The 9,002-nt window shown below is 39.0% G+C and overlaps 1 long non-coding RNA gene across 1 annotated transcript; it reads right to left on the bottom strand.

The window, feature by feature from the left end:
• Nucleotides 1-1,485: 1,485 nt before the first annotated feature.
• LOC132596748 (uncharacterized) lies at nt 1,486-8,541 on the bottom strand. Its single transcript, XR_009562756.1, has 4 exons — nt 8,320-8,541; nt 7,000-7,047; nt 5,795-6,013; nt 1,486-1,691 (listed from the first exon to the last, which is right to left on the bottom strand). It is a non-coding gene; the product is annotated as an uncharacterized lncRNA (long non-coding RNA).
• Between the last annotated feature and the right edge of the window lie 461 nt (nt 8,542-9,002).

A 9,002-nucleotide genomic window follows, 5' to 3' on the forward strand; every position in this document is an offset into this window, starting at 1 on the left:
AAGGAAAGGAGAAATAACCACTAGGGTTTTACAAACATAGTGATAGAGTCCAAACCAGTGGCCTACAAAGCTTAGAAAATACCAAGCAGGATAAAAATGAAAGAAAAGAGGAGGGAAGGAAGGAAGGAAGGAAGGAAAGAAGGGAAGAAGGAAGCGAGGGAGGGAGGGAGGGAGGGAGGGAAGGAGGAAAAAGTGAAGCATACCATATTCAAAGCACTGAAAACCAAAGAGAAAATCATGGAGGCAACCAAAGAGGGGAAAATATATGTTATCTGTAGAGGGAAAAGGGTAAGGATTGTAGCAAATTTATCATCAGAAATCATGCAAGTGAGAAGACTTGAGTTCTATCATTAAAGTGATGAAAGAAAAAGAACTGTCAACCTCAAATTCTTACTCAGTGAAAATATTCTTCAAAAATTAAAGAGAAATAGAGACTTACTCAGAAAAACAAAAGCAAAAACATTGCTATCAGACTAGACCTACTCTACAAGAAATGTTAAAGGAAGTATTTCAGGCAGAAGAAATTAGATATAGGCCAAAAACATGGATTTACACAAAGAAATGAAGAGATCAGAAATGAAATAAATGCACAACAGAATATTTCTTCTTATTTCAAATGTGCTATAACTGGCTTTAAAGCAAAAATAATAAAAATATATTGTGTGATTATAGCATCAGAGGTAGGAATTGGGAATGTGCTGTTATAAGGTTCTTTACGCTTATAACAGTATAAGCAGTGAAGCAGTATAATGTTATTCAAAGGAAGACAAATATTATTTTCAAATGTATGTGGTAAATCACATTAATGTTTAAAGAAATATTTAAATAATAAGTCAACACAGAAGATGAAACAGAATCACAGACATGCTCATTTAAACCAATAGAAGGCAGAAAAATATGAAGTAAACAAAAATGAAAACAAATACAAAACAGCTAGCAAGATGGTACAGTTTAATCCAACCCTATGAATAATCACTTTAAATGAGAATCGTCTAAAGAAATCAATAAAATGATGGAGATTGTCAGATGGATTAAAAAAAGTAAGACCCATTCATCTGTCACCATGCAGTGGACCCCCTTTACCTGTTTCACCCTCCCTGCCTCTGGTAACCACTACACTGTTCTCTATATGCAGAAGTAGAAATATAATGTTGTACACATGAAACTTATATAATGTTATAAGCCAATGTTTCAATTAAAAAATTTTTAATAAAATAAAAATTAAGGTTCAACCATAGGCTGTCTACAAGAAACCTACTTTAGAAATAAAGAGATATAGGTTGAAGTCAAAAGGTGGAGAATGCATGCATACACATGTAATCATGAATCAAAAGAAAACCAGAGTATCTGTATTAATTTCCAAAAAAGTAACTTTCAGAACAGGAAATATTATTAGGGATAAAGAGGGCTATTAGATAATGATAAAAGGGTCAATTGTGTAAGAAGGCATAAAAATCTTAAATGTTTATGCACTATCAACACAGCTTCAAAATGCACAGGCCAGGGCTTCCCTGGTGGCGCAGTGGTTGAGAGTCCGTCTGCTGATGCAGGGGACACGGGTTCGTGCCGCAGTCCGGGAAGATCCCACATGCCGCGGAGTGGCTAGGCCCGTGAGCCATGGCCACTGAGCCTGCACGTCCAGAGCCTGTGCTCCGCAACGGGAGAGGCCACAACAGTGAGAGGCCCGCGTACTGCAAAAAAAAAAAAAAAAAAAAATCAGTGAAACCCAAAGCTGGCTCTTTGAAAGATCAGTAAAGTTGATAATATTCTAGACAAATTGACCAAGGGAGAAAAGGGAGAAAAAACAAATTACAATATCAGGAATGAAAGACTTTAACACTGATCCCCTAGACATTAGAAGGCTGATCTAAGAACACTACAAATAACTCTATAGCCACACATTTGACAACTTAGGTGAAGTGGACCAATTACTGAAAGACACAAACTACCAAAACTCACCCAAGATATAGATAAACCAGATAATCCTACATCTATTAAAGGAACTGAATTCTTAGCTAACCGTTGTAAAAGAATTTTTTTTTCTCCAATGAAAAAATTCTAATCCCAAAAGTTCCCACGGGTGAAGTTTACTGAACATTTAAAGTCAGAAATGTTTATTCCACACAATACCTTTCAGAAAATAGAAGAAGAGGAAACTTGCCCACTCTTACCAAGAGGCCAGCGTTACCCTAATATTTTTCATGATCACGGACACAAAATCCTCAACAAAATATTTGCAAATCAAAGCTATTAGGGAAAAAAAAGATACAAGACACCACCACGAAGTGAGGCTCATCCCAGGAATGTACGCTTGGTTCAACATTCAAAAATCAGTCAATATAATTTGCCATATTAACAGAATACAAAGAAGAAACCATATGATTCTCTGGTGCAGAAACACAATTCTAAGCCCCTTCTATCCAGATAGCATCAATTCCAGGATGACTTACACAGAGCACCAGTAGATTGAGCCTTTGTCCTCTTGCAAACCTGAGGTCCTTTCCAGCATCACCCATTGCTGACAAACGAAGAAGCAAAAAGATGTAGATATGTAATGACCTGATTATTTCTTACACTCACCTGACTCAAGTCATAGGCAAGGCAAGAGAGTAGCGGTGCCCAGGTGCTCTCGGGAGCCGGCACTTTTACACACATCTGAAATCATCCCTTTTTTTGCATCACAGCCCCCTCTCCAATTCTTTCCGGGGGTGAAGTTTCCTGGTTCTAGTTAGCTCTGCTTCTATTTGAGTTTCTCATCTGCACCTAGTCTCTCATGTTTTTCATGTGTTAAGAGCACAAGGAAGGGCAGCTGAGAGGAAGAGGCAGGACTCAGTCCCTAGCAGACCGTGTTCCAACTGATGAAAGCTGCCCCACCCCGACACCCGGTGGGTTTCACTCACTTCACTTGTATGGGCACAACGATGTTACCTTTTTGCATTTTCCTCTCTTTAATTTGTTGAAATTACTCACTTCACACATTCATTCTCAATCTCTTCCAAAAGCTTTTTGTGTCAGTGAGTGAATCATCCCCTTTCTTTTTATTATTATTTTAAAAATTTATTTTATTGAAGAATATTTGATTTACAATGTTGTGTTAGTTTCCCGTGTACAGCAAAGTGATTCAGTTACACATGTATATAATAGTTTGCATCTGCTAATTTCAATTTCTCAATCCATCCCTCCCCAATGCCCCTCCCCCATGTAGCTGCAAATGGCAATATTTCACTCTTTTTCATAGCTGAGTAGTATTCCATTGTGTGTGTGTGTGTGTGTGTGTGTGTGTGTGTGTATACACCACCTCTTCTTTATCCATTCATCTGTCAAAAAGATAGCTGCACCTCTATGTTCTTAGAAGCACTGTTTACAATAGCCAAGACATGGAAACAACCTAAGTGTCCATCAACAGATGAATCATCCCCTTTTGATGAATAAAATCAAGACTTTGACACTCCCAAGGCACTGGGAAAGGCTATGGGGCCATGTGCCACACAGACATGATGGTGAGTTCTCCTTTCTGGTGGCTTTGCTCTCTGGATAGGCTGCCAGTTTCCTAAACCATCCAGTCCAGGCTCCTCTTTGCTAACTGCTCTTCTCTCAGCATCTCTCTCCTGACTCATATTTTACTCTGAGCAGCAGGATAAAAACAGGCTGCACTCTCCACCCTTGACCTGGAAATTTCCTCAGCTGAACAACCAAGTTTATCGTTACAAGTTCTGCTCCCTACACACCAGCAGGGCACAGCTTCACTAAGCTTTCTGCCAATACGTAGAATAGATCCTCTTCCTCCAGCTTCCAGTAGCATTTCTTCACCTTCTTCTGAGCCTTCTAGGGCAACATTCTCCAAGTCCAGTCTGGGAACTGAACCAGCAGTGGTCTTAAAGTCCCTGTGTCTATAGTCTGTTTCTGGTGACTTAGGCATTATACAAGGGAATGTAGGATTTTTCCACAACGCTCCTCACTTCCTTTGAGTCCTCAAGACCAGAGTCCTTTACACTTGTATCTCCGATAACAGTCTGTTCAAAGCAGTCTAGGCTTTTACTATCATGCTGGTCAAGACTCTTCAAGCTTTGGGCCACTGCCTAATTCCAAAGCCACCATCACATTTGTAGGTATTTGTTACAGCAGCACCCCGCTTCCACAGACTGAAATCTGAATTCATTTTTTCTGTTGCCAGCATGTTGCCACAGGTGTACCATCAGGTGTGTGTCAGGGGTGGGGTGGGGGTGGGGATCATGGGACCCAAAATCCTGCCGACCACACTGTCACTCCTACTGAGACCCAAGTCAGAGTTCTGCGTGCCCGGTTATAATTAATCAAAGTCTAATCTCAGACTACAGGGCAAGGAGAAAGCGGTGCAACCCTTCCTATCTGGCAGGGAAGAGAAACTGACTGACATCTCCCAGTCCTGGAGGAGCTCACAGAGGCAGAGTCTGGACTAGACTTGACTTATTGGATCTCAAACTGGAACCTTAGAGGAAAGGTGGAGAAACCCTTTCAACAATTATTCCAGAAGGGGTGAGTTACACAGGCTATGTGTCTTCATTCCAAAGAAGGGCTTGAGAGGACTTCCCTGGTGGTCCAGTGGTTGAGACTTCGCCTTTCAATGCAGGGGACGCGGGTTCAATGCCTGGTCAGGGAAGTAAGATCTCACATGCTGCAGGGTGACTAAGCCCGCGTGCTCTAGAGACACATGCCACAACTAGAGAGAAGCCTGCGCACCTCAAGGAAAAACCCATGGGCTGCAACAGAAGATCCCGTGTGCCACAACTAAGACCCAATGCAGCAAAAGGAAGGAAGGAAGGAAGGAAGGAAGGAAAGAAGGATTTAAAAACAAACGAGGGCTTGAGGTGGTGAAAAAATGAATTGCTACCTGCTTCCCCGCCACCCTCAACTGCTCCTTCCAAAGCACGTGTGGGCATGTGCACACACACACACACCTCTTACATGAATTTTTACATTTCAGGTGGGTCTATTAGCTTCCAATAAACATACTTGGCCTCTATTTTTGGATCTCATCACCCTAATGAAAGGATTGCCAGAATGCTTCATAGCCAATTATTGTGTGAAAGAGAAATGCATGTATTTATTCCTTCTCGATAGTGATGATTAAGAGGGATTTCATTTCTCTGGAGTCTAGCAGATGTTTAAAATCTAAATGAACTGACTACAGTGAAGAATACCCTCTTTCCAGCCCAATCTGAGGAAAATGCCACTCTAGACTGTGCTGTCTTGTCCCATCTCATTAGCATGAAATCTCTCTTCTGTTCCTCTGCATCTCACTGTGAGGATGAGATAAAGCAGGTGCCAAGAAGATCCCACTCAGGGCAGGAACTGGCTCTCACTTCCCATCTGAGAAACCCAAACCCCAAATCTATTCTCTATTCTGGGTTTCCTGCTGGTTTGTTTCCCCACTGCAGTTCCATTAGGCTGCATTGGATAATTATTCCTCTACAGCAGAAGAAATATATTCATACAGAAAAGATCTCTCTAAATAAATCTACTTTTGAAGTTCTCCCCTGGGAGATAAATTTTAAGCAGCAATGCGTCGTTATGGAAATGCACACCAGTAACCTTATCTTCGTTGAGAACTGTTGACAGCTCCCACTGCACTTACCACCAAAAAGCCCTCCTTTTTGTACAGGGAAATAGCAGCGTTGCCTGCCATGCACTATGTTGCAGCCAGATGACTGGTCTACTGGACCAGGTCAGCACGGGTGGGTCATACAGCAGAGTCCCAATATGCAGGTGTCAAAATTTAAATTCCATTTTAAATGGAAATATAAACCAGACTTACACTCAGCCTTGGTTGTTAGTGTTTTGAGGATATAGGATTAAGCCTTTCTCCATGGCTCAATGACAAGAGAGGCCATCAAATGTCCTGGAGGGTCCAGCAGGCTTGTGGCATGTCACACTCTTGATTTGCCCCACTCTGGACACCTGACCACATCCAGCAGGTAGAGTCGCTCTGACTCTGGCCTCTCTGTGCTCAGGTTCTGCAATCCTCCAGAAAACTCTGAGAGAGGAAAGCGACAGAAAAGTCATAAAAATTTAGTGCTTCGTTAATGTGTGATACCACGCAGCCAGAAGAGGGGCTTGTCTTCCTTCTCACCTCTCTGCAAAATATGGTTAACTGTGGACTTTGCAATCAACTCCACCAATAAGGAGAACACAATAGGGGAATATGGTTAAGAGGTAACTGATGAATATTATTTTTTTCCTCTTTTGCTTTCTGACTGCATTATAAAATATTTTATGAGCCAAATATAAAATATCTATTTTTAATGCCTACAAATATATATGTATATATTAAATAGTATTTACTTTAAATGTTATTGCTTTTTTATTTCAACACAAAATAGTTAACAAACCAGCTACATTCAATTACATAATTCTAACACCAATGAAAAGTTCTGGTTTTTTCCTGGGTAGACCCAAGGAATTGTCTGGCCCTTTCTTCAAGCTAGCACTTGAAGTGGCTGCCAGGGAAGCAGAGGCATCTTGGAAGATGTGTAAATCTGTAGGACTGCAAATGTCTGGTTCCAATGTGGGAACTGCAATGTCATTACTGGAAGCAGCACGTGAATCAGCCCCGTCTGTGCCTGCTCAACGCAGACTGCAACCAAAGCTCAGTAACTCTTGATTTTATTACTAATAGCATTAATTCAATAAAAATGATGATTTTATTTTTTCAGAGATCTCCATTTTGACAGCCTTCTGAGCTAAGTCCTATTTTCTCCATTTCTATTCTGTGTTATAAATTAATTGATCTCACTGATGGCAAGTGGACATCTGGTATCTTCTGTTGAAACTTCCTCAGGGAAGAGGAAGGTCAGGCTTGTAAGCACTTGCCCGTTGAAGCAGCCAAGGAAATTGCCAATTCTCACTGAGATTGTCTGCTAACCCGGTCCCTCTTGCTCTGTTTATTTTGGGTTTGATTTTTGTTTGTTTGTTTGTTTTCCTTTACAAATCTCAAGCTTCTAATTTCACAAACAAAATTACCTGGGGTCCCTGGCCTCGTTGGGTCATGAGTGTTGACAGCAGCCCTCCCTATGAAGAGCCAAACAAAACATTAGATAATTAACATGACTTAGGAGTTTGTAAGCCCAAGTTAAATCAAACTGTAGGCTTTTTTTTATTATTTTTTTTTTAGCGTTTCTATGCTATCTGCATGCCTCACCTATTGTGATCCCATTATAAGAAATGAAGCTGTGATTCTGCAGTGAGATAGCCCTGGTGTTGCCACGGTACTACTCTACATCAGTCACTGCTGGGTAGGAAATCATCTTTATTATGTGATTTGCATTTTATAGATTACAATCCTGTGTCAGTCCCATCTGACATTGCCTCAAGTGTACTTCTTCACAGGCAGGCGGATGTTGTCCCCATTTTAAAAATATGCAAGTTGAGACAGAAAAGGCAAGTACCCCGCCCAGGGCCAAATGTGTATGTTCATGGCTCACACAGTGACATTCAAGGACACAGAGTCAGTGTTTAAAGGCCCAAATACATAATTAATATATAGTATTATATAGTACGTAATATAAAACTTGTGTATTATATATTAAACACCAAAATATGCTAATAGGTCAATTTTAAAATATGTTAGTATATTAATATTTTAACACATATAGTATATAAATATATAGTGATATATTAATATATTAAATATATATTGAATATTAAATATATGTTAAAATATGTTTATATAAGTATTATATTTAATATTATATATTAATATATTTAAAATGAAATATATTAATATATACTTTATTGATTAATATATTGTTAATACATACTATATTGACATATATTATAGGTACTAGGTACTAATATATGTTAATAAATAAGTATAGTATATTATACCAGATTATTATCTATTACTATATATAATATATAAAAGCTATAGAATATAATATGAAATAATATAAAAGTACTATATACTATACATTAATATATAGTTATCTTATCTATTATGTATAAAAATATACTAAGTATACTATATATAATATGATTACTACATACTAATAAACTTATCAATTATTATTAATGTAATAGCATATGTACTATAATATACTAATACAATATAATACGATAATGATTATAATTATATTAATTAATAGTTATCACAATATATTATATATTAATGCATTCCAATTAATATTAATTATAATTTGTGTAATTATAATGTACCATATTATGTATTAATTATTAATTATGTGAGTACATACTCTATTGATATAATACAAATGCTAATTAATATATACATTGCCATTCCCTTAACAACAACAGAATGACATGAGGGGAGGTAAGGAGCCTCACCTGTTTCATGAGCTGTCATGGTTTCAGCCCTGTGATGCCTCATGGCTTTCCCAGGCTCCTGGGCACGTGTGAGTGGGTGATGCTGAGTTCTTCTGGGCTGAGGGCTGACAGGAAAGGAGTATCAGGTTCAGATTGAAATGTTTACATCGGGTGGAGGAGGGTGATTTCTGTGTGCAAAGGTGAAATCTCAGTGTATGAGGTATTGCCATACATGGGTCCAAGATGAGGTCTCCTTTACTTTTTCCCTTTAATTTGGAATCTTTTATTCTCATGATGTTTAACATTGTTTTTTCCTTTTTTATGTTATTTTGAGAGTTTTAACTGAGTGTTATGAGCTGAACTGTGCCACTCCCCAAAATCCATATGTTGAAGTCCTAACACCCAGTACTTCAGAATGTGACTGTATTTTGGAGAGGGTCTTTAAATGAGGCAATTAAGTTAAAATCAGGTCATTAGATGAGCCATAACCCATTATGACTGGGGTCCTTATAAGAAGAGACTGGGGACACAGACTCACACAGAAGAAAGACCATGTGAGGACATGGAGAAGGCAGCCGTCTACAAGCCAAGGAGAGAGGATTCAGCAGAAACCAACCATGCAGACACCTTGATCTCAGACTTCAAGCCTTCAGACTGTGAAAAAATTAATTTCTGGTGTTTAAGCCCCCCGGTGTGTGGTACTT

Source organism: Globicephala melas, chromosome 2, assembly GCF_963455315.2.
Source record: "Globicephala melas chromosome 2, mGloMel1.2, whole genome shotgun sequence".
Classification (NCBI taxonomy): domain Eukaryota; kingdom Metazoa; phylum Chordata; class Mammalia; order Artiodactyla; family Delphinidae; genus Globicephala; species Globicephala melas.